Source organism: Muscardinus avellanarius (assembly GCF_963383645.1).
Source record: "Muscardinus avellanarius genome assembly, chromosome: X".
Taxonomy (NCBI): Eukaryota; Metazoa; Chordata; class Mammalia; order Rodentia; family Gliridae; genus Muscardinus; species Muscardinus avellanarius.
Window position 1 is genome coordinate 96,975,741 of NC_137792.1, and position 27,669 is coordinate 97,003,409.

Here is a 27,669-nt window from a genome sequence, read left to right on the forward strand (position 1 = left end):
AATGGAGAGAATAAAAATTCCATGTTTTTAATAACATTACATATTGCTAATTTAATAACATTACATATTGCTAATGTGCAGTGTTGCCACACATCATAATGGGATAGGAAATTGTAGAGGCATACATCACTCATTTAGCCTTTCCCCAATTTCCACTCAATTCTCTCCCCCTCTCTCCTTCTCCTGTTTGGCTTAGTAATTGACTTTGATACGTTTGTATATGTACATCATGTACATTAGGGAATTTCCCTGTTCCCCCCTCTCATCCTTCTCAGGCCTTATTTGCTCATCTGTGGTTTCTCCTTCTTAGTCTAGTGTTACTACTATGACCCTTTTTCTCCCTAGCTTCCACATATTAGGGAGAGCATCTGATTTCTTACTTTTTGTGACTAATTTCATTTAGCATAATGTTCTCCAATTCCACCCATTTCCCTGAAAATGACAATTTTGTTGTTCTTTATGACTGAGTAAAATTCCCCTGTGCATATATCCCATAGTTTTGTTATCCATTCATCTGTTGATTGACAGCTTGGCTGGTTCCACAGTTTGACAACTGTGAATTGCAGTGTTATGAACATAGATAAGCCTGCATTATTTTGGTAGTTTGTTTTCCATTCTTTTGGGTAGATACCCAGAAGTGGTATTGCTAGATTACATGGTAAGTTTGTTCCCATTCTTCTGAGGATCCTCCATACTGTTTTCCAAAGTGGTTGCACTAATTTGCAATCCCATCAACAATGTAGTTCCCACTTCTTCAAATACTCACCAGCATTTGTTGTTGTTTGTGTTTTTAATATTTGCCATTCTAGATGGAGTTAGGTGAATTCTCAGGTAGTTTCTATTTGCATCTCTCTGATTGCTAATGATGTTGAACATGTTTTCATACATTTATTGGCCATTTGAATTTCTTCTTTTGTGAAGTGTTTTTTTAGTTCACTTGCCCATTTTTTTATTGGGGAGTTTTCTTAGAAGTAAGTTTCTTGAGTTCTCTGTAGACTCTAGATTTTAGTCCTCTATCAGAGGAGTAGTTGGCAAAATTTTTCTCCCATTCTGTTGGCTCTCTGTTGAGTATCTTGATAGTTTCCTTTGTTGTACATAAGCTTCTCATGCAATCCCACATATTCATCTGCCTTTTAGTTTCTTGTGCCTTTGGGGTCTTGTTGAGAAAGTTTTTTTTACCTGTTCCTATGTGTTGCAGTGTTGTACCTATTATCTCTTCAAGGAGCTTCAAGGTCTTTGGTCTAATTTTCAAGTATTTTATCCATCTTGAATTGACTTTTATGCAGGATGAGAAAGTGAGGTTTATTTCCACTTTTCTGTGCCTGGTTACCCAGTTTTGCAAAACCATTTGAACAGGCTATCTTTTTTTCCAGTGTATATTTCTGGCCCCTTTGACAAAAATATAAGTGTATGCATATGTTTCTGAGTCTTCTATTCTGCTACATTGGTCTATGTGTCTGTTTTTGTGTCAGTATTATGCTTTTTCTTTACCATGGCTTTGTAGTATAATTATATATTACTACTATAAAGATGGTCAGTTCACCAAAAGCAGGAATAAAGAATTAGCATTATGGTAACTCATCACATGTGAAAGTCTACGCCCAAAACAAGTTGTAGTTCTAAGAACTTCATATAGAATTGTAACAACTCTAATTATAATAATACTTTGCCTATGTTCATCATTAAGACCCTGTGATATCTCTTCTCATGTGCTTCCAGGGCAGAGTTTCCCTTGAATACAAGTATCTTTTTCATTTTAATGACTCCCTTTGCACCTTCATTTTATTTCTTGAAAAAAATTAAAAGCTTGCATTTATGGATTTTTAGAAGCATGATTTATTTATTTATTTTTGTGGTGCTGGTGATGGAACCCAGAGGCTTTCTACCTTTGGGCTACACTCCCAGACCTATTTTGTATTTTATTGGGAAACAGGGTCTCACTAAGTTACTGAGAGCCTTACTAAGTAGCTGAGGCTGGCTTCGAACCTTGTGCAATCCTCCTGTCTCATCCTCCCAAGTGCAGGGATTATAAGCATGTGCCACCACGCCCAGCAAAGAGTGTTTTATTTATTTTATTTTATTTTTTGGTACTGGGGGTAGAACCCAGGGCCTTTTCTACCTCTAGGCTATACTACCAGACCTCTTTTATACTTTATTTGGAAACAGGGTCTCACTAAGTTGCTGAGAGCCCCTCTCAGTAGCTGAGGCTGGCTTCGAACCTGTGCGATCCTCCTGTCTCAGCCTCCCAAGTACTGAGATTACAAGCATGTGCCACCATGCCCAGCAAAGAGTTATTTTTAATGACACAAAATCCAAGATGTTGCTAGCCAAACCCTATTTATGCTTCTGATTTATGTCCCTCCTCCTTTTCTTTTTTCTTTTTTTCTGTCTTGTAATTGAAAATAGTGTAATGTTCAACTTGCCTGGCTCACATTTAGGACTCTCCCTAAGGCCCCAGCAAAGGACCTGAGGATAAGCCAGCATTTCACAAGTTTGGTTTGGACATGCACCCAAGAGGTTTCCCGACTGCCATCTGCCAAGTTGGCCTTGCAATCTCCCAAGAATCACTTCTCCTGCCATACTCTATCCCTTGGACTTGCAGAGGACCTATTCGATTGGATCCTTGTCTTCTAAGAGGCACAGGTATGCTGGTATCTGAGGCATAGCTAAACAAACCCAGCAGGGAATGGGGAGCTGCCTAGGTTACCCCCAACAGAAGAGAGCTGTTTCCCTCATCCACCTCTCCAAACAATTTCCAGCAAACATCAGGCACTCAATTGCATAGGAAAAGACACATTCCTAGAACTCCTGGGACTCCTGTTCTGCAAAGGTCAGGGACATGCTCAACAAACAGACACAAACATAGACAACATGTCTGGGAGATGCCAAAGTAGATAGAATTGAACACTGGTGGTTTGTGTGTGTGTGTGTGTGTGTGTGTGTGTGTGTGTGTGTGATAATGAAAAGGGTTTCAGAGACTAGAGAAGGGCAGATATTTCTCCAGGTCCTACAGTATATCTTCCCTGACTTCTCTTCACCTTCAAAGAAACAGATAGTAATAGACATCATACAATGAAACCTTAGCATTTTTAAGTGATTTCCATACATCTTTCCATTTTATTCTTTTAATAACTCTGCAAGCTGGCACCATTGCTCATATCTTACAAATGAGAAAAACACAAATATAAAAGTAATTTTGGGGTTCAACAAGGCTAATTGAGGAGAGACGGGCCACTAACATTCAAATCCTGGCTTTTCTATCTACTTACTAAGAAACATTGAGTATGTTGCTTATCTCTATGATTTGGCTGTCACATTTACTCTATTTTAGAAGGGTACAGCTGTGAATCCCTTGCCAAGAACTTATACTTCACTCATCTGTTGAATTCCTGGATGTCAACTTGCTAGTAGAAAGGAACCAATCCAGATGCACTTCAGAACCCTTCTTCTCTTCAATAACATGGGGTTCATGCATTTAGCCAAAGATCTTTGGAAAATTTTGTTAGTGGGCATTTTAGGTCACTCATTCATTGTACAATTAAGCAAGCAAAAAATAAACAAAAACTACCTGCTAGAAGTAGACCCTGCTAGGCATTGTGTGATAATAATGAATAATAAGACATCACCCCTGGTTCTTATGGAACTTTCATTGTAATGCTAGAGGCAGACATTAATCTCTATCACACAAATAAGTGCAAACTGTAGTTGTAACAAATGCTTCAATAGACCCAATGGACAATTTCTTTGTACTATGAGGGAAGGAGGCCTGGAAACTTGTTTAAGAAGTGATGATAAAGGCAAAATCTGGAGAAAGTCAGGGAGACCATTTTCAAGAAACGAAGAAAGTTTTGTTAGAGAAAACAGTGCAGTAGTCCACTTTATGTGTAATTTTCCTTTTTTTTGGTTGCAGTTACCGTAGCCTAAAAATATTAAATGAAAAATTCCAGAAATGGATAGTTCATAAGTATTAAAATGCACCTGTCCTTAGTAGAATGATGTAATCTCACACCATCCTGCTCTGTCCTTCCCAGGACATGAATCATCCCTTGATCTAGGGAATCTATGCTAAATACACTACCAACTCATTAGACATTTAGTAGTCACTCGATTATCAGATTGACTACTGTGGTATCACAATGCTGCATTCAAATAATCCTTATTTTACTTAATAATGTCCCCAAATTAAAAGAATAGCGATGGTGGCAATTTGGATATTCTAAACAGAAGCTATAAAGTGCTTTCAATTTGTAAAATAGTAAAAGTTCTTGACTCAATAAGGGAAGAAAAAAATCTATGCTGAGATTGATAAGATCTATAGGAATGAATTTACTACCCATAAAATTGAGAAGAAATAAGAAATTTGTACTAATTTGCCTGTTGTATCTCAAAGTGCAAAAGTTTGACCATTGTACAGGATAAGTGCTTAGTTAAGATGGGAAAGTCATTGAACATATTTATGTATGTATAGGAGAGTATATGCAGATTTTGGTATCATCCATGATTTCAGGAATCCACTGGGATTCTCAGAACATATCTCTATGAATAAGGAGGGACTATAATGTCTTGAACTTTGTAGTAGCAAAGAGCTGAGCAAGTATGAATGACCAAAGGCAGATGATTCTGGCCAGAGTGCAAGAATGAGCAGTGTGTGGTAGGGTATGGTCAGTGTGTCAGGCTAGCAGCATCTTTTTGAGTATACAGGCATGACTGGCCTTCTTTAATCATAGGTGATAGTACATCAAAGATTTTTCAAGGCAGTCATGGATTCACATAACACATCTATAACATGACTACATGTGCTTTAATTTGTACTTTAGAGAATATGGTAGCTATATGCATTCTGAGTTTCTTGGCCCACATTTACTTTTGGGGATGAATGGGTAAGCTACAGGAGATTTCTAAACAGTGAAGGGAGCTTAAGATTCAGAAGATAGTTGGCCTTCCATATAGGCAGGTTCCACATCCATGGAATCAATCACTCTCATATCAAAAATATTTTTAAATAATTTCAGAAATTTCCCAAAGAGCAAAAGTTGAGTTTGCCACATCCAAAACACTATGCTGAATTCATGCAAATGAGTCAACACATAGGAAATAACCTGATTTAGTATCCCAGCACTTAGCAAATCTTCAGCCTCTCTCCAGCACTCATTCAAGCATTGTTCAAGGTATATCTCATTTGTGTACTATGTTGTCAAACCTATGATGGTTGTATTTGCCCTGAACATGTATAAACATTTTCCTTGTTATTATTACCTAAATGATATAGTAAAACAATTATTTACATGATGTTTACATTATATTTGGTGTTATAAATAATCTAGAAATGATTTAATGTATATGGGAGAGTCAGGCATGGTGGAGCATACCTGGAATTCTAGCACTTGTGAGGCTGAGACAGGATGATCACAGGTTCATGGCTAGCCTCAGCAACTTAGTGATGTCCTATACAAGTGAGTAAAACCCTGTTTCAAAAAAAAATAGCCAGGTGTGGTGGCACACGCTTGTAATCCCCGCATTCGGGAGGCCGAGACAGGAAGATTGCAGTCCGTGGCCAGCCTCAGCTACTTAGTGAGGCCCTTTGCAACTCAGTGAGACCCTGTTTCAAAATAAAGAATTAAAAAAAATAGGGCTGGGGTTGTAGCTTGGAGGTAGAATGCCCCTGGGTTCCATCTCCAGTACTGCAATAAATAAATAAATAAATTAATTAATAAAAATAAAATAGGCCTGCAGATATAGCTTGGAGGTAGAATGGTTCAATATCTAGTCCCACAGAAAATAATAATAAATTATATGGGAGTATGTACATTGCTTACATGAAAACTTGATGTCATTTTACATAAGAAACTTGAGTATTCATGGATTTTGGTATCCAAGAGGGAACCAATAACTACTAGATACTAAGGAATATCCACTAGGAAGGAGACATTTACATAAAATGGTCACGTTGCCTAAGGGTCTTTATCATTCACTCCTTATCACCTTCTGAATCTCCTTTCTGTTCCTCCAACCACACTCCATATCACTAAAGGCCCAAACACTGGTCAGGTTAACTAGGCCCAGGATTGGTTATCTAGTGGCAAAAACTTGAAGTGATCAGTGTAGTGACCTAGAACTTTAAGGAGCAGGAAGAGCCATTGTATTAGGGCAAGCTTGTTCTTAGAGAGCAGTGACAAGGTCAAAAGCTAAATGTGGCGAGCCTAATGGGTGAATGCAAGGCCAGAAGCAACAGATGCTTCCAAGAAAATTTGGAGCCGGGTATGCAAAGGAACAGAGAAAGAAGTGAAGAGCAAGGGCAGAAGCAAAGTGAGAAGGTTCAAGCAATTGCCTCAAAGAGGCCCTGAGGTCTGGAACTTGTTTTTTTTGGCCCCTTGCCACATACTATGTGGGTGAGTTGGCCCAGTGTGATGGCATGGGGCCGAGACTTTCCCTAGTTTGACTGGTGAGAAGCTGTGACTTGTTTGGGAGCATTCTTGAAGTGGGAGGCTGGTTCCCATCAGTACTCTGCCAATTCACAGCCTTCCTCTTACACCAGCTCTTGAAACATGCTGCTGTGGAGTTGAAAGCTTCAGCACTACTTCTTCCCCCAGCCTACATGGCGGTTGGCATGGGACCTAGGGAAACATATGCACAGGATGGGTTTAACCAAGTGTGTGGGAAGCCACCTCTCCATTGTGTGGTCAGGGCAAGTGGATATGAGAAACAAATAGTGTCATACTTTCCCGACCAGTGATGGACCCAGTGATGCCTGCAAACACTTAGTAGGACATATGCTATAAATTGGGAGGCAATAGTGTTCAATGGTTAAAGTGTGGAATTTAAAGGCATACAGATCTGAATTCAGATTCCAGTTCTACCATATGTTGGCTGAGTGATCTTAGGTTAGTAACTCAACCTTCTGTGCCTCAGTTTTCACATCTGAAAATAAGAATAGTAATATTTATTGTTAGATAATTTAAGTGAGGGAATGCATGTATACTATGTCACACTGTATACTATGATGTAACTTATGTAATGTGTTAGTAAGTAGCAGTGGTTATTTTTATTGGGTAAAATCTCCCATCTGAATTGTCTCCTCAAGTGTTTGGACTATGGAGTTGGGATGGTGCTTAGCAGTGCAGAAAAGTGGCAAGGATGGAACATGGTATTGCAGTGGTTAGGTTTAGGGTGTATTATGGATATATAAAACTTGTTTTTAATTTTTTATTAGTGCATTGTATTCATACATATTAATGGGATTAAAAAAATGGTGGAGACATACATGCACATGTCACCCAATTAGCCCTTACCCAATTAACACCCCATTCCCTGCCCCTCCCTGCTTCTGTGTGGAGACTATTGGCAGCAGGAAAATTGGGCAAAGCAGTCATGATGCTGCATAATGGGTACTAGCAAAGGTATGGTCTAGTGGCCCTTTGCAGTAGCATGGGGCTAGATCAATGAGTGGTAGGCCTGGGAATTGGCTGTGCAAGGATAGCTGGAACAGCCAAGAACAGGCAGAACAAGAAGATGAATGCAAACCTTTGCTTTGGAAGTATTGGTGACTCAGATGAGAGGAACTGAGATGATCAAGTCTGGGAGATCAGTGTAAAGACAAAGGATTCATAGCCAAGGTCAGAGGGTGGGTTCCTACAGAGACCAGTCCAGAGAGATTGAGAAGCCAAAGCAGCAGCGAGGGAATGGCTTCAAGGTGATTGTCGTAAAAGGATGTGTAAAAGCTGGCATTTGGCTCATTTAGCTGCCAGCTAGTAATATATGAGTAGCTTGACTTGGGATGGCTGGTGTATGCTAAGACAGAGTGTTAACAATCCTATCAGATGAGGATATTTTATAGGATATAAGACTAAGAACTAAATATATCAAGTCATTTGTCTTATGTCATACAACTCATGATGTGCAAAGATATGAAAGTGGGAATGATCCCTAAGAGGACAGCCGAGATAAGATGAAAAGTAAGGCAGTAGTCAGGTGTGATGATATACCCTTGTAATCCCAGTACTTGGGAGGCTGAGACAGGAAGATCACAAGTTCGAGGACAGCCTCAGGAAGTAATGAGACTCTCAGCAACCTAGCAAGACCCTGTTACAAACTAAAAATAAAATAGGGCTGTTGGTTTAGCTTGGAGGTGAAATCCCCCTTAGTTCAATCCCTAGCACCCACCAACACACACATTAAGGCAGTTTCCCCAAGGTAGGGAATGGCATGGGGACAGAAGCCATAAGCATAGGAGAATGTTGGCAGTTGTTATTCTCACAGATACTATAGAGATTAGAATTGCCACATCATATAAGATACAGTAAGCCTTAGTAGTTAAGGAGTACTTTCTAGAGCCAGATTACTTGGGTCCAAAAATAAGCTCAATCACTTAACAGCGTAAGGACTTAGAGCAACTTACTTAACTTCTCAGTGCCATAATTTTCTCATCTCAGTATCTAAAGGGGCATTTAATCCAGAATCCCTTGTGGACACCAAAGTCCATTATATAATATGATGCAGTATTTACATAGAATATGAGCACCCTTACTTTAAATTATCTCTAAATTACTTATAGTCAAAATAGCAGTGATATTCTCCACAGACCTAGACAATTTAATCATAAATTTCATATGGATAGAAAAGAATCCAGAAAGGCCAAACAATTCTCAGCAATAAGAACCATGCAGGAGGTATCATAATTCCTGACTTCAAATTATACTACAGAGCTATTGTAATAAAAACAGCATGGTAATGGCACAAAAATAGATACAAGAACAGAAGATATAGAAGCAAATCCACATGCCTTTAGCCAAATTATTTTCAAGAAATGTACTAAACACATACACTGGAGAAAATACAGCCTTTTTAACAAATGGTGTTGGAAAAAGTGGTTACTCATTTGTAGGAAAATGAAATTAAATCTCTACTTTTCATCCCACACAAGAGTCAACTCAAGATGGATCAACAACCTGGAAATTAGACCACAGACTTTTAAATGACAAGAGGAGCCATAGGTCCAATACTCTAACATATAGGCACAGGTAGAAAATAAGATTGACAAAGCTCAGTAAGTTAAGAATTAATAAACGGGATGGCATTAAACTAAAAAGTTTCTGTTCATTAAAGGAAACTATAAATGTCTAGAGAGAAAGCCAACAGAATAGATCTTTGCCAGATATTTTTCTAATACAGGACTAGATTATACAAGGATCTTAAAAGACTTTACACTAAAAAGTTAAGAAATGGGTAATTGAAAAAAAAGACACTCCAAAAAAGTATTAAAATAGCCAGTACATAAAAATATGTCCAACATCATTAGTAGTCAGGGAGATGCAAATCAAAAATATATTGAGATTCCATCTAATCCCAATCAGAATGTCAATCAACAAGAAGTCAAACAACAATCAATGCTGGTGAGAATGTGGGAAATTAGGAACTTTTCTACACTGTCGGTGGGATTGAAAACTAGTGTAACCACTATGGAGATCAGTGTGGAGATTCCTCAGAGAACTGGAAATCGTTCTATCATATGTTCAGCTATTCTACTCCTGGGTATCTTTCCAATGGGACTGAAATCTGAATATTACAGTGATACATGCATACCCATATTCATAGCAACACAATTCACAATAGCCAAATAACAGAACCAAATTAAGTGTCCATCAACAGATGAATGGATTACAAAATTATGGGATATACACACATGGAATTATACTCAGCAATAAAAAGGAACAAAATTCTTCATTGTAGGAAAAGGGATGGACCTGAAACTATTATGTTGAGTGAAATGAGCCAGTCAAAGAAAGTGAAGAGTCATTTTTTTCTCTCTCATATGCCGAAGCTAGGGAGTAATTAAGATACCAGAGGGAATAATGGAGGAGAAACTTCAGTGACATGAAGGAGGTGGTTTACGGGAAGGGGAATGAGAAGAATGAGGATCAAGGAAGGAATTACTACCATCAGCTTTATGTACATATGTGAAATTACCAGAGTCAATCTCAGTATCCTATATGGAGAAGTAGGAGCGGGGAGGGAACCAGGGAAAAGACCACCAAGTTTTGTGTGCATGTATCACTAACACTATGAACTACATTATTATGTGAGACTATAAAGCACCAATAAATGTATAAAATATATAATATAAGCCAGGCATGGTGGCGTACTCTTGTAATCCCTGCGCTTGGGAGGCTGAAACAGGAGGATCGCACAGGTTCGAAGCCAGCCTCACCTACTTAGTGAGGCTCTCAGCAACTTAGTGAGACCGTTACCAAGTAAATAATAAAATAGGTCTGGAATTATAGCCTGGAGGTAGAAAGCCCCTGGGTTCCACCTCCAGTACCACACACACACACACATACACAAACACACACAAAGACTATACACACACACACACACACACACACACACACACACACACACATATATATATATATATATATATATATATATATATATATAGTGTAAATGCTATTGCAAGTATTCTTATACTATATTGTTTAGGGACTAATGTCAAAAACTTTCTGTACAAATTCAGTACTGATGTAAATTATTTTTTCTGAAAAATTTCAATTCTTGGTTGATTTAATCCATGAATGTAGAACCTGTGACTACAGAGGATTGACTATACTTACCTCTTAGGGTTGTTATACAATTGAATTAGTTAATATAACTAAAGTGTATATAAAAGTTCCTGGCTTATAATAAGCACTATCTAAATTTTACTATTACTACAATCATTATTTTTAGAATCATGGCAAGGATTAACTTAAATAATTCTTGTAAAATAGTACAATGCCTGCATCTAGTAAGTACTCAGTAGATATATTATTTCTAGAAATTCAACAATTATACTTCTATAAACATTGGTCTCAGAAGAAATGAGCCGACCTCACAAAAACTATGCTACACTAACTTTGTGCTATAAATCTGAGAAGAACCCATTTCTCTGCAGTAAATTCCACTCCTTCTTTCTGATATAACTTTTTAATTGCAAAAGAAATGGACTGTGCTAGGAGGGACAGTACTCCCATTATTTCAGGTACTAAATCACAAGCCAATTATCCATTAAGCATGATTTTGCTGTAGAAGATTGACAATAATGATAGGTAACAGTAATGCAGGTATTCTTAGTATCCCTTTTGTACAGAAAAGGAAACGGAGGCACAGAATAGCCAAGACCACAAATCAGTAAGTGGCAAAGGTCTCTCCTATCACCCTGACATCCTCCCATGAAATATAAAGGATTAAATCTTTAATACTGCAATATGAATAAGATTATGAGCTGTTCTTTTCTTCTTGTGAGCATAAAGGGAGATAATGGTGAGTACTGGATTAAAGTCTTAGGATTTAAAAGAGGGAAATAGAAAAGGGCAAGGCCTCAAAAGATAAATTTTATGACCACACATTTTCTTGGGGGGCAGCCTCCACACTTGAACCTGACTTCATGAGGACCAAGCTGCCTGAGTTCTCTTTCCTGGAGTCCTCAGGGGATCTCGGAACCAGAGGTGGCCCAGAACTGCTGATTGGAGACCCAGGTGCTCACACAAAATTGTTTTGCGTGTTCCAGGTCTGCAGGGAGCTACTCTCATTTTGCTTACTACAATGAGCTCTTTTTCAGTCATCAGTTTGATCTCCTGCCAGAGCTGTCTTCATGGAAGAAGAGAAGAAAGAAGGAATTTCTGGCATGTGGAATAGTTTGGAGAGAGGAGCAAGCAAGTCATATTTACTCATTCAGGAAACAGGATTACTTGACATTAACACAGAGTTCAAGACAGACAGTAGCAATAACTGAATGAAGTTGAGTAATGAGGGATTGGCTACAAAAGGCTTGATGCATAATGAGTATGGACTTTCTATGAGGGACAAATTTTCTTCTTTTTTTTTCTCTTTTTATGGCACTAGTGATTGAACCTAGTGGGTGTACTAACTCCAAGCCAAACGCTGAGACCTATTTTATTTTTTAAGTTTTTAAAATTTCTTATTTGTGCATTGTAGTCATACTTCTGGATGGAGTACAAGACGGTAGAGGCATACATGTACACATCACTCATTTAGCCCTTCCTCACTGCTCACCCATTATCTTTCCCATCCCTCCTTTTCATTCTTGGATTAGTGATTTACTTTGATATGTTTGAGATTTTATATCATGTGCATTAGGGAATTTCCCACCCCCCTCTCACGCCCCTCAGTTAAACCTCCTTATTTTCTCATCTATGCTTTCTCCTTCATCTAGACCTCCTCCTATGACCCTTTTTCTCCCTCACTTCCACCTATTAAAAAGAACATCCAATATTTTACTTTTTGTGACTGACTCATCTCAGCATAATGTTCTCTAGTTCCATCCATTTACCTGTAAATTACATACTTTTGTTATTTTTTATGGCTGAGTAAAATTCAATTGTGTACAGATCCCATAATTTTGTAATCCATTTGAAACAGGGTTTTACCAAATTGCCAAGGGTCTCATTAATTTTCTGAGTCTGGACTTGAATCTGTGATCCTTCTGTGTCAGCCTCCCAAGGATTGAATTTACAGGTGTGGGCCACCATGCCCAATTTATGAGGGACAATTAAATATCTAATAATGATAAATTAAAATGATGTGCAAACACCCTGAGAAAAGTTTTTGCTGAAACTGCATTAGAGCAAGATGAGACAAAAGTTCAAGAAGACTTAAAGAGAAAGAACTCTCTGATATCAGAAGGGAAAATAGAAGCCACAGAAAATTATCTGAAAAGGGATAAGTGGTCAACAATAGCAATAAAAGAAATTGAAGCAGCAATAAAAAGCCTACCATCTAAGAAAATCCTAGGACCAGAGGGTTTCCAAGTGAATTTTATAAAACCATTATATAAGATCTAATCCCAATACTCCTCAATTTATTCCATGAAATAGAAACAGGACTCTCTCAAATACATTCTATGAAGCCAACATCACATCAATACTAAAACCAAATAAAGATAGTTTAAGAAAATAAAACTATAGGCCTATATAATTGATGAACTTAGACATAAAACTGCTAAGCAAAATGCAGCAATGACCTTTCAAGACCACATCAAGAAAATCATACACCATGACCAAGTAGGTTTCATCCCAGGGATGCAAGGCTGGTTCAACATACAAAAATCAAACCATGTAGTACATCACACAAATAGAACCAAAGACAGAAATCACATGATCATTTCAATATATGCTAAAAAAGCATTTGACAAACTACAACACCCATTTATGCTAAAAGCACTGCAGAGAATTGGAATAGAAGGAACATACCTCAACATCATAAAGACAGTAAGTATTCAATAGGCCCACAGCCAACATCATATTAAACAGGGAAAAAACTGCAAGAATTCCCCCTAAAAACAGGAACAAGATAAGGGTTCCATTATCACCACTTCTTTTCAATATAGTATTTGAGATTCTAGCCAAAGTAATAAGGGAAGAGAAGAAAATCAAAGGAGTACAAATAGGAAGAGAAGAACTAAAACTGTCACTATTTGCAGATGACATAATAGTATACTTAAAAGACCCAAAAAACTCAACCAAACGGCTTATAGAACTAATCAACTAATTTAGGAAAGTGTCTGGATACAAAATCAATCTTAAAAAAATCAGCAGCTTTCCTGGATGCCAACTATAAATTCACTGAGAAAGAAATCCAGAGCCGGGCATGGTGGCACACGCTTGTAATCCCCGTGCTTGGAAGGCACAAACTTCCGAAACCATGGGAAAGAGGAATAACAATGGAGCAATGAATGCCCACAACCCTACAACATCAGAACCTGATAAAATAGAAATTCAGAGATTTCTAGAAGATCAAATCAGGAAAATAACTGTAGAAATAATAGAGGTGTTTCGAAAAGAATTCAGAGAGAGCCAAAAAGAGATAAAGGATACAATTAATGAAGTAAAGGCCTCAATTCAAAGTACAAACAACCGATTAGACCACATGGAGAAGAGAATCTCGCTCTTAGAAGATGATCATTCAAAAAATGAACGCATAGTTTCTAATGTAGAAAAAAAATCCGACAGCAGTAATCTGACATCAAAGAAATATGGGCCCATTTTAAGAGAGCTAACCTAAGAATAATTGGAATACAGGTGGGAAAAGAAGGTGAAACCAAAGGGATCAACAATCTCTTCAAGGAAGTAATAGCAGAAAAATTTCCAAACATAGAGCAAGAGGTCGTTAAACAGGTCCGGGAAACTTATAGAACTCCCTTTAGAGAGGATCAGAGAAGAGGATCCCCACACCACATAATTGTCAAAATGACCAATGTGGAAGCCAAGCAGAGAATCTTAAAGGCAACAAAAAAGGCCGAGTGACATTCATAGGCAAACCAATTAGAGTCACTCCAGACTTCCCAAACCAAGTCATGAGAATCAGAAGGCTTGGAGTAACATATTCCCAACTCTGAAAGAAAAAAACTTCCAGCCAAAAATTTCCTACCCAGCAAAACTTTCTATCAAATTATATGGGGAAATAAGAAGCTTCCACGACAAACAGAAACTGAAGGAATTTATGTCTTCAAAACCAGCATTAGAGAAAATACTCAAAGAGATTAACTATAAAGAAGAAATAGGTAACACACACCAGAACCAGAGAAACAAGATTTTCCATCCAACAGACAACTAAGACTGGTTATCTGTGGAGATTCATTATTTATGCTAGTCTTTTACCTATCTCTAAATTGTATCGTTTGCTTTTAGTTTTGCTAATTTTTAGGATTTCTAGTTGGAATATTAATATACCTTCAGATATAGCATTTGGAAATATTTTATCCAATTCTATCAGTAAGTTTTAACTCTGTTTACATTGTCTTTGGATATACATTTTTTTAGGGAGTTTGTTGCCTGTGCCAATGAAATCATATCCAAGAAATCACTGCCAATTTCAATGTTGTGAGGTTTTATGACCCAGATTTTCTTCTAAAAGTTTATAGTATTAAGATTTATATTTAGGTCTTTTATCTATTTTGAGTTAATACTTGTTTATGGGATTAGGTAAGGGTCCAATTTTATTCTTTTTCATGTAATTATTATTTTTCAACAATATTTAGTTAAAAGATTATTATTTCCACCACCAAATGTTCGTGGAAACCTTGTCAAAAATAACTTGACAATATATGGAAGAATTTATCTCTAGACTTTTATTTAACTCCAATGGTTTATATATCTGCCTTTATAACAGTACTAAACTGTTTCAATTATTGTAGCTTTATATGGTTTGAAATCAGAAAATATACATCTTCTAGCTTTGTTCTTCTTCGAGATTGTTTTAGGTACCTAGAGTCCACATTCCATATCAGGATTCATTTTTTCTTAAAAATAAATAAATAAATCTATGATAGTTTCACCTAAAAAAAGAAAAAGAAAAAATATTCTCTGGTAAGAAAGAAAGCAAAAAGAAATATTGAAATGTTATCTTTAAGTCATCAAAAGCTTGGTATCAGACAAATGAAACTGTTATGTAAGATTATCATCATTAATAGTGGATAAATTGCTATAAAACTAGATGTCAACCACTAAGCCAAGCATGGGAAGGAGGGATAGGGAGGGAACGGGGTGAGGATCGGGTAGGGGCTAACTGGGCGATGTGTGCATGTATGTCTACAAAAGTATTTTCTTTATACCATTATGATGTATGAATACAGTGCACCAATAAAAAATAGATGAAACAATAAAAAATAAAGTAAATAAAAAATAAAAACTGAAAAAAACCCAGCATGGTATTGTCACAAAAACAGACACATTGACCAATGAAGCAGAATAGAGGACTCAGAAATAAATCCACATACAGCCAATGAAATTGTTGTGACAAAGGCATAAAAATGTATACTGGAAAAAGATAGCCTCTTCAACAAATGGTATTGGCAAAACTGGTTAAACATATGCATAAAATGGGCATAAACCTCACTTTTTCACCCTACATAAAAGTCTTCAAGATTCAAAGACTTGAAAATCAGACTAGAGACCTTGAAGCTCCCTGAAAAGGGTATAAGTACAACATTCAATATAACACCACAATTCACAATTGCCAAACTAAGGAACTAGCCATATGAATAGATTACAAAAGTATGGGATATGTGTACAGTGCAATTTTATTCAGTCATGCACAGTGCAATTTTACTCAGTCATAAAGAACAAAAAAAATTATGCCATTTCCAGGGAAATGGATGGAACTGGAGAACATTATGCCAAGTAAGATTATTCAGTCACAAAAAGTAAAAAATCGGATGCTGTCTCTAATATGTGGAAGCTAGCGAGAAAATGGGTCATAGAAGGAACTCTAGATGAAGAAGGAGAAACATAAATTAGCAAATTATAAGATCTAACTGAGGGTGGTGGGAGAGTGGAAGAGGGAAACTCCCTAAAGCATCTGATGTATGTTCAGAAACATATCAATCACGAAGCTGAACAGGAGAAGGAGGGAAGGGGGAGAGAATTGAGTGGGAAATGGGGAAGGGCTAAATGAGTAATGTGTGCATATATGCCTCTACCATTTTGTACTCCATTAAGATGTATGACAACAATGTGCCAATAAAAAAAGCTAAAAAAAGAAGTTGTCGACACCAAGGAAGCCTACTATTTTATTTAATCACACATTTACTTGAGATAAGTACTCTGCCTGAAGCCTACTTTTTACCTTTATTTGAGTCCCACTCATCTTTCTAGGCTTAATCCATCTTCCTTGAAGCTTTTCCTGATCTTCCAGATTGTATTAAAATGATTTATTCATGTATCTATATTCTCTACTCAATATAGACTTTTCATCCTTCTTTCCTTGCTACAATGTATTTTTGAATACTTAGAATAGTTCAAGGAAATTAAGAAAAAATCTGTAGCCATTCCCCTTGACTCTGGATACATTGAGCTTGGAAATTGAGTAAAAGTCTTATGTTAAGCTATTTTAGTAACTACCACATAAAATAAAATCTTCTGCTATCACTAACAGAGTAGTGTAAAAACTGTATTCACCAACAAGTGATGTGTACATGCAAGTGTATCATTTTGAACCTCACTATGATGTATGGTTACAATGCACCAATAAAATCATAAAATAAAAATGTATTTGGGATTCCCTGTGTGACAGGATTGTCTTTTATTCTAATTAGATTGCTCATCATGGATGGGAATAGGTATTTTCAGAATAGGTGTTGGTTGCCAGAAAACACAGCTACAACTAGAAAAGTCAAGCTAAAAAATAGGGAAGGGAGGGGCTGAAGACTTAGTGCAATCATGTGGATAAAGATTTAATCATTTATGCACAGGTAATAAAGCCCCGCATAAAAACACTGGAATGAAGCTCAGAGACCTTCAAAGTTGGTAAATACATGGATGTGTTTGCAAGATGACATGCCTGGATTTCATAGATAGAAGGCACTGACCTTCAAGAGCTTGCAGTATTTCTTTAGTGTTAAGCTTTTAAAAGTTCTTTGCATTTTCTAAATAGTATTCCTCTATCAAAGGAGTAACTGACAAAGATCTTCTCCCATTCTGTAGGCTCTCTCTTAAGGTTCTTGACGGTTTTCTTTGCTGCACAGATTTTTAATTTAATGACACTCCAGGTACTAATTCTCATTTTAATTTCTTGGGGGGGTCTTATTGAAAAAGTTTCTACCAGAGCCATTAACTTGTGATGATCTATACTAACTCCAGGTACTTAGTGTCATAGTTGAAAAACTATGTCCTTAACTTGTGGGATAACTCCAGGTAGTGTTAGAATTGAATCAAATCATAGGACACCAGTGGATGTCAGACAGCTGAAACAGGAGCAATTATGGGAAGTTGATAGCATGTGTTATTGAGGTATATTATAAGAGTATAAAGGGAAAAGATCCAGATTAGAGCTCTGCCTGGCTGATGAGAAGGCAAGAGAAATATCTTCTTTCAAGCCCAGCTTCAGTTAGACAAAATGGTAGGCAGACTTATGGCCTCCCATAGAGGCTTTGTTTTCTGGAACAAAGGAATGTCTGGAACCTGTATGACAGAGGTGAATTAAACTAGCAGATGGAATTAAGGTTACCCCTAAAAGTAGGAGATTATCCTAGAGTATCCAGGTGGGTTGTGCAGTGTAATTTCAAGGGTCCCTAAATGTGGGTGAGAGAGGTAGAAAAACCACAGTAATGTGATAAAAGAATGACTTGACTGACCACTGTTCCATTTGGATATGGGGTGAAGGAGGCCATGAGCTGAGACATGCAGGTAACTTCTGTAAGAAGCACAGCACTTTTGACACTATGATTTTAACATACTTAGTCAATTGTCAGACTTCTGACCTCCAGAATGGCAATATAATAACTTTGTTTTGTCCTAAACTACTATATTTGTGCTAATTTGTTACAGCAGTCACAGGAACCAATACAGACTTATATCCCCTTCTCCGCCCATTCTGATACACATTGGCCTCTATTTTCTTTGCATATAGTTCAACTCTATTTATTCATCACTATTTTTTTGAGAATTGGGATTTGAAACTAGGGGCATTATAGCTCTGACCTACACCCCCAGCCTTTTTTTAAAGGTTTTTGTTTTAAATAAGGTTTCACTAGGTTACTTAGAGATTTGTTAAGTTGGTGAGGCTGGCCTCAAACCTGTGACCCTCGTGTCTCAGGTCCTTTACTATTCTTGAAGCATTTCATTTTCAGTTTTGATTTTCTAGCTAAACTCTAAACTCTAGTGGGGATCGCATTTCAACAAGTGTTGATTTCATCATTCTCAGAGTCTAATCCGACAATGCTTCAAACCACAGATCACATTTAATGTGTGCTTACTCTGGGTCAATCAGACTATCTTTGAAATATACTCCAATTGGTGCATTTTAGTCTTGCATCAAAATGTAGTTCTGAGTGATAGGGACATCCATATCCCCAACACTGGGTGAGCTTTTGCCCAACTCCCTCCTCATTCCCTCCCACTATGCACACATATTGAGATTGGCATTGATAATTTCAAACATGTACATAACATCAGTTGAAGTGTTTCTTTCATTAATTATTCCACCCCCACCCTCCCCTAGACCACCTCCATAGAGGTTTCTCCCTCACTACCTAAAATGCCTCATGTATCCTGATTACTCCCTATATCCTGATTATGCACTAGCCTCTGCATATGAAAGAAAACATATAAGCCTTCACTTTCTGTGACTGGCAAATTTAACTTAACATAATGTTCTTCAGGTCTATTCATTTTCTTGCAAATGACATATTTTTGTTCTTCTTTACTGCTGAATAGAATCCCACTGTGTATATATCCCCAAACCACTGAATATTATAAGCACTTTACTCATATTAATAGTTCATTTAACACTCACAGCAATTCTATAAAATTGTTCCAGTTTTACAGATAAGGAGGCAATAACACAAAGGAGGTTGGTAAATTATATGAGGTCACACAAGTATCAAATGGCATAAAGGAATTTGAACCCAGGAAGTTTGGCTATAGAGCTTATGCTCTTAACCGTTTCACTACATCAAGGGCAAATTTAAACAAGTATATGTTTACTTATTTGTGTCTTACTGGAGATTAAATACAGGGACATTCTACCTCTGAGCAATACACCTTTTTATTTTTTACTTTGAAATAGGGTCTTGCTGCATTGCTGAGAGTCTTGCTAAGTTGCCGAGGCTGTCCTCAAGCCTGTGATTTTCTTGTCTACGATTCTCAAGATTGGAATTATAGGTGTCAATCACTACACCTGGCTTATCTGTTTAAAATAAGCCTTCTTCTAAGTTGCTATTATTATTAACACTATTGGATATGATAAAGTAGTTAAACTTATACTACTAGACAAGAAGGAATAATAGGGATCAAACATAACTCATATCCCTTGCATGAAAATACTGAGAGACAAAACAAAATATATGAAATAAATTTTATGACATTGAACATCAGGTAGTAAAGATAGTGATACCTGAGAAACAGGAAACAAAAGAGATGAGCATGAACATTAAGAGATGAGCATGAAGATTGCCTCAGCTTACTGCTTGGGAGAATTTCTAAGTTGTGGCTCAGGCAGTGAGACCCAGGTGGAGCTATCAGACTTCCTAAATTGAAAAAAAAAACTGAGAGTCCAGAGAGACCAATATGGTTAGAGTTTATAAGATACTGTACCAGAAAGGGGAGAACTGTACAGAGGGAGAACTCTAGAGATCTAAGGAGAGTTTCTATTATAGTTTGATAAAAAAATGTCCCCTAAAGAACTCATTTATTAATATTCAGGGTTAATATAGTCATGAAAGTTGTAATTACACCAATGGATAAGCCATTTAAAATGGATTTATCTGGGTGGTGGCTTGGGCCTGTAGGATATGGCTAAAAATGGTGGGTCCCTCAGAGTGTGGTCTTAGGGACTATATCTGGTTCCTCCTCCTCTTGCTTGCTCTCTTGCTTCTGTCCTCTTGTTTTTCCTCTCTCTCTCTCTCTCTCTCTCTCTCTCTCTCTCTCTCTCTCTCTCTCTCTCTCTCTCTCTCTCTCTCCTTCCTGCCACCATGCCCTGAGATCCATGGTCCCCATCCTCACATGGATTGAACTCCAAAGTCTCCAAACTGTGAGCAAATAAATCTTCCCTTCTGTAAGTTCCATCATCAGGTCCTTGGATTATAGCTGTGAAAACACTGATTAATGGGGTCTATCTCTAATACTCAGTAGAATACTGTTCAGCATGCACATGGGAAGAAACTGCAAGATGCTGATGGAAAGAACTGCCCAAAAATTATAAGGAAAAATATGATCACCAGTTTGAAGCCAGCCTCAGCAACTTAGTGAGGCCCACCACAACTTAGTAAGACCCTGTTTCCAAATAAGAAATTAAATTGGTCTGGGGTTATAATTTGGAGGTAGAATGCCCCTGGGTTCAATCTCTAGTACCAAAAAAATCAATCATTCAATAAATAAATACTTAGCACTTACATAAGTAAAAAATAATGCTTATTTCTACTAGCTGAACTGACAAGTATAATCAGTGAGTCATTGTTTAGAGTTCTCATTTATTTATTTATTTTGGTACTGAGTATTGAACCCAAGGTCATTGAACATGAGAGATAATCCCCAGCCCTATTTTTTTTAATATTTTGAAACAGGTTCTCACTAAGTTTCTAAGGGTCTTGCTAAATTGCTGAGGCTGACCTCAAACCTGCAATCCTCCTGTCTCAGCCTCACAAGTACTAGGATTACAAGCATGCACCACCATGCTGGCTTATTTAAGGTTTATAGAAGGGTCTTTCCTTAATAGCAGTGGCTAATTTGTTGTAGGCCAAACAATAATTGCTCTATACACGAAAGAATGAAACTATTTCTAAAACTAGATTAACTGTTCCCAGAATAAAAGTCAAGAATACTAACTGAAATACAAAAATATTTATTGTAAAAACAAAATAAATATCACATTTAACATTTAATAAAATAATTAAGTATAGAAAGTATCACAAACCACAATCCATAATAAGAAAAATCAACCAATCAAATCTGAATCTGATGCAGATGTTAGAATTAGCAGAAAAAATAGCTATTGTAACTGTATTCCATTATTATAAGTACTCTACAAATGCTCAAAAAGATAAGTAGAATATTGAAAAGTTTCAAATGAAATATCCAGAGATAACGGCTACCATTTCTCAGATTAAAAAATATATACTGGATAGAACTTACTGAAGATTACATATTGCAGAAGCAAAGACCAGTAAATCTGAAGGTATAGCAATAGAAACTAACAAAAATAAAACTAAGAGAACAAAGACAATAAAAAAATTAAAGGAGTGCCAATAATTTGCGAGAATACATAAAGTAGGCAAATGTGCATGTAATTTTAGGAAAATAAAAGGTAGATATCTGAGGAAATAGTGAGAAGAAATGATCAGAAATAAAGAAGGTTATTCTCTAACAATAAAGAACACACAGCAAACCTGGTGTGATGGCACACACTTGTAATCCCAGCGTTCAGGAGGCTGAGTCCAGAGATCAGAGTTTGCTTCAGTTACTTAGTGAGGCCCTCTGCAACTCAGTGAGACCCTGTTTCAAAATAAAGAATAAAAATAGGGCAGGGGGAGTAGCTCTGAAGTAGAACACCCCTGGGTTCTATCCCCAGACCCGCAAAACAAAAACAAAAACAAAAATAAAAAAAGAAGACACAGGAATTCTAAATGATCATGTCTCCAAACACATGAATAAACAAAACAAAAACAAAAACAAAAAATACCCTGCAAGGCAAAGTAGACAAATCCACAGTGTAAGGCTTCAAAACCCTTCTCTCAGCACAATATTTCAGAATTTGTGGTATGACGCTAGTAAAATTTTAATGAAAATTATAGCACTTAATGCCTATATTAGGGAAAAAAAGTTCTGAATAAATTTCCACATAATTTCTAAAATGAAGAGCAAAATAAGCAAAAGAAAGGAAATAGGAAATATCAAAGCAAATACTCAATGGAATAGAAAATAACAACAAAACTGAAAAAAATCAATAAAAGGAAGATGGGGGGGTACTGGGGATGGAACCCAGGGGCATTATACCCCCGAGCTACACCCCAGTCCTATTTTTTATTCTCTATTTTGAAATAGGGTCTCACTGAGTTGTAGAGGGCCTCCCTAAGTAGCTGAGGCTGTCCTCGAACCACAAACCTCCTGTCTCAGCTTCCCAAAAGTTGGGATTTCAAGCGTGAGCCACCACACTCAGCCAGGAAAAGATTATTGGACAAACTAAATCAAAGAGACCTCTAGTCTCTCTGATCATGAAAAATAAAACAAATAAATTATCACTATCAGGAATGGGGAAATAGTATCACTACAGATTGTATGGGTATTAAGGGAATATTATTAATTTCATGTAAATATTTTGACAACTCATGTAAAATAAACAAAGTCTTTGAAAAATACAACTTAAAGCTTAATAAAGAGAAATAAATAAGATGATTAGCTCTGTATGTATTAAAGAAATTGAATTTGTAATTAAAAATGGGTCCAGAAAGAAAACTCCAGGCCTGGATATATTCATTGGTGAATTCTATCAAATATCCAAAGAAGAATGCATACCTAGTTTTCAAAAACTCTTCCAAAATATAAGAGATAGAGGCACTTTTTAAACTGTTCTATAGGTCCAGCATTACCCAAAAACCACACAGAGACATCACAAGAAATCTACAGAGCAAACCTTTTATGAATAGGTACAAGTATCCTAAACAAAATGCTAGCAAACCAAATCCAGCAGCATATAAAATAACTGCACCATGACTAGTGGGACTTATCCCAGCAACGCAATGTTGGGTCAACATACCAAAATCAATCAAAATAATAAATCAGGATAAGATACAAGTAAGAAAATTACATGGCATTCAATAAACACAGAACAAGTACTTTACAAAATCCAACAAGCAATTTAAAAAATACAATAAGAACAAGTGTTTCACAAAATCTAACAACCATTTATGATTAAAATACTCAAGCTAGGAGTAGAGAGAACTTACTCAAAATGATAAATGGTTTCTATAAAAAATTCACAACTAATACTCTACTTAATGATAAAAAGAACCGGTACTTTTCTGTTAAGACAGGGAAAGTTGCTGGGCATGGTGGCTCACGCTTGTAATCCCAGAATTTGGGAGGCTGAGACAGGAGGATCTTGCAGGTTTGAAGCCAGCCTCAGCTACTTAGTGAGGGCCTTTGCAACTCAGTGAGATCCTATTTAAAAAAATAAAGTATAAAAAATAGGGCTGTTGGTGTTGCTCAGAGGTAAAATGCCCCTACGTTCCATCCCCAGTACCAAAAAAAAAAAAAAAAAAGACAAGGGAAAGTTATGCTCATCAGCATCACTTAAAATTGAAAGGAGTTTCTGGCCAAATGTGGTGGCACATAACAGTTCTTAGGAAGGTGAGATAGTAGGATCACAGTTTTGAGGCCAGTCTCAGCAACTTAAGGAGACCCTATTTTAAAATTAAAAATGAAAAGTGCTGGTGGTAGGTATAGACAAGAAGTACAATGTCCCTGGGTTCAATCCCCAGTGTAGAAACAGCATAGCCAGACAAGAAAAATATGATTCCAGGTTTCAGGTCCACCCAAATTACAAAACAGCCCAGATCCAGGTCAGACAACACAGTCCCAGATTTCAGGTCAACTCCGTTGCAAGGTTAGCATGCTTGGACTCAAGCACCAGGATGTCACCTACAGACATAGACTCCAGGGCTACCCAAGGTGAGGCTGGTCCCTGGGACCCAATTATCCAAAAAAATCCCAAGAGATTAGGTCAGTCCCTGCAGCCCCAGGACCCAGACTGGTCCCCATGGCCCCAGGCTTCATGCTGCCCTCAGGCCCTCATGACTTTAGGTCAGCACTTGAGATTCCATGCTGGAGGTTCGCTCATACAAACACAGGCTTCATGCCCTCCCAATACACACACACACACACACACACACACACACACACACACACAATTCCAGGTCACATCAAGTGGTCCTAGGCTCCAGTTAATCCAGATTGTAGGATTATTCCAGTAGACCCCATAGAACCTGATACCAGGCTATCCTTGGGAGATAAGGCTCCAAGAGCACCCTTACAAACCCAGATTTCAGGTCAGCCCCTATGAACTTAGGGTCCAAGTATACCCCTACAGACTCAGGTTCCAGGCCTGCTCTAGTGTTGGGTTAGCCCTTGTAGACTCAAGCTTCAGGTCCACCCTCTGTGGATCCAATCAGTGCATCTATCTAAGTGGATCCAGACTCCAGACTCCAGGCATGGCGCTATGGATTCAGGCACCAAATTTGCCTGTTTACTCATGTAGGCCCCAGATTACCTTTCCAAGGACTCCAGTAGGAAGCTATTTTGTGGACCTAGAATCTCTAAATGTTTTGAATGGTTAAAGGATTTTCTAGACTAGGCAGTCTTTAATAACTGTAATGAGCTCCTGCTTCAAGTATATAAACTCCAACATAATGCCACAAGGATCAAAAACTATCTGGGAAACATGATACCACTAAGAGTGTTTATAAAGCACCAGAAATCAACCTGAAGAAACTGAGATTTATGGATTACTTGAAAAAGAATTCAAAATGTTTGTTTTACTTGATTTAATTTAAATTTAATTTTTTAATTTTAATTTTAATTTTAATTTAATTGTTTGCTCAGCAAAGATAAAAATGCAGAGAAACAATGCAATGAAATAAAAAATAAGTGACCAAAATGAGAAATTTAATAGAAATATTGAAATTCTAGTTATGTACTATATAAATAAGACTTCAGTCAACCAAGGACCCCATTTATGATAGTGGTCCCATAAAATGAAATCTCCTAGTGATGTTGTATCCATCATAGTTTGTGTAAGTGATGTTTGCATAATGATGGAATTACTTCATGATATAATTCTTAGAATATATCCCCATTGTTAAGAAACACATAATTGTATTTCTAAAAAGGAATACAACAAATGTTGGCCATGATACAGAGGAAACAGAACTCTCATATACTCCACATAGGAATGTCAATTGCTCCACCCACTTTGGCAAACAATTTGACATTTTCCTAAAAAGTTAATTGTACACATATTGCATAATCCAGTATTTCTCTCCTCAAAAATACTGAAATGAAAGCTCCTTTTGTATAAAACTCTAGAAAATGTAAACTAATCTATAGTGTCCAAAAGCAGATTAATGATTGTGGCAAAGGAGCAGAAAGAAGAGATAACAAAAATAAAAAGAAAACTTTTGGAGTGATGGATATGTTCATTATCTTCATAGTTCTGATACTTTCTTGAAGAAATATATATTGTTAATTATCATATAGCATGCTAATATGCATATTTAGTATATGTATATCTATATGTAAATATGTATATTTGTACACTTTAAATATGTGCAGTTACTGTATGTCTGTTTTACATGAATAGTTACTAAAAGAGATAAAAGAAGCAGTTAAATTGCTGATTTGTTTAAGGGAATTGCATAATCTCCATAGTCCAGTTCAAGCATTAGTTAGTAGGTCATGTTTTTAAGGTTTCAAATCATTGCTGTTATTTCCCTCAGGGAAAATAAAACAAGTAAATGTCATGACCTAACCATATTTTCTAGGAATAAATGGAACGTCAAACACTTCCCCATCTCCTTTTCCCCACCCAGTTTTATACATCCTCAGCTTTTGTTTGTCTACAAATATTTACTAAGCATCTACCATGTGTCAGACACTGCAGGGGCAGGGACCAGGGGTGTAAGATACAATAGTAAATAAGACATGATCCCAGTCCTTAGAAAGCTCTGGTTTTAAGTAGGACAAATTAAAATCCTACTATGAATTCAGCAATGTTTGTTTTCCACACTCCAGTCCTTTCTGCTCTTTTTCTCATCCTCTCTATTAGAAAAAGAGGTTGATCAGATATAGGTCTGCTGTACTTCAATGTCAATAAACTGTGGCAGGGACTAAGCAGTGCCTACCTACTTACTCCCTGGAGTTGCTGGGAATCAAAATGCTTGGAAAACTGAAGCCTTTTCTGCTTCTCTGGCTCTTGCCTGAATTCATAGCTTTTATGAGAATCCTGGATACTCAATCTGCTGAACACAAAAAGATCCTGGAGGATCTGGAGTCCACTGATAATTCCACCTGGATTTTCACCTCCACAACTATCCGGCTTCTCTTAGCCTCATGTATAGGTTACATATTCACCCTTCTTGGCTAATCTGGGTGAACCATATGGTTCAGAATTTGCTACTAGTTCCTTGAATGCCCAGGGCTCATCCTTTGGGAGAAGTGAACTCCTTACAGATGCATCAGGTTGGGAAACATAGGGCTATACAAGAATATGAAGAAGAGTTTGAAAATGACGTGTGCCTCAGGCCAGAGTCTGGGCATTAAAACAAAAACTAAGCATTTCATCCTAGCTATATATCAGTGTGATGAATTAGTCATTTAAACTGACTTCCCAACATATGTCTACTTTTAACCATAAAGCAGATCATATATATATATATATATATATATATATATATATATATATATGCAGATGATCCAATCTGTATGTATCAGAATAACTTGGTTATAAACTGCATTAAATCACAGCACCAAATTCTGTTCATAAATATTAAAATTCCAAAGTGGTGGTTTCTATACAACCACTTGAACACACATATTTTTTCAGTATACAAGGGAATGGTGTCATACTCTGCTGATATTGAAATAAGAAACCCTCGTCATTTTTATGGGTAATAAGCTGAAAAGATATGACAAATTCAGAAAGTCTTTTCCTAGACTTTTTCAATAAACAACTAAACTGTGGTAACATACAAAATCAGTTTTGAGATACATAAAATCTTATCTGCTTAATATTTCTTTTTTTTTTTTTTGGTGGTACTGGGGTTCCTGGAAGCCCTTCTACCTCCGGGCTACACTCCCAGACCTATTTTTTATTTTTGGAAACAGGGTCTCTTAAGCCAGCATGGCTGGCTTTGAACCTGCGCGATCCTCCTGTTTCCGCCTCCCAAGTGCGTGGATTACAAGCGTGCGCAAACATGCCCGGCCTAATATTTCTTTAATATTTGATATTCATTACTTAATATTTCTTCAATACATCCAAATTCTGATGATTAGAGATTCACTCTCTTTCCAATGTATTTACATCTTTTTTGTGTGTGGTCCTGGGGATTGAACCCAGGCACTTTCTACCTCTAAGTTCTACCTTCAGGAATTTTTTTTTTTTTTTTTTTGCAGTACTGGGGATGGAACC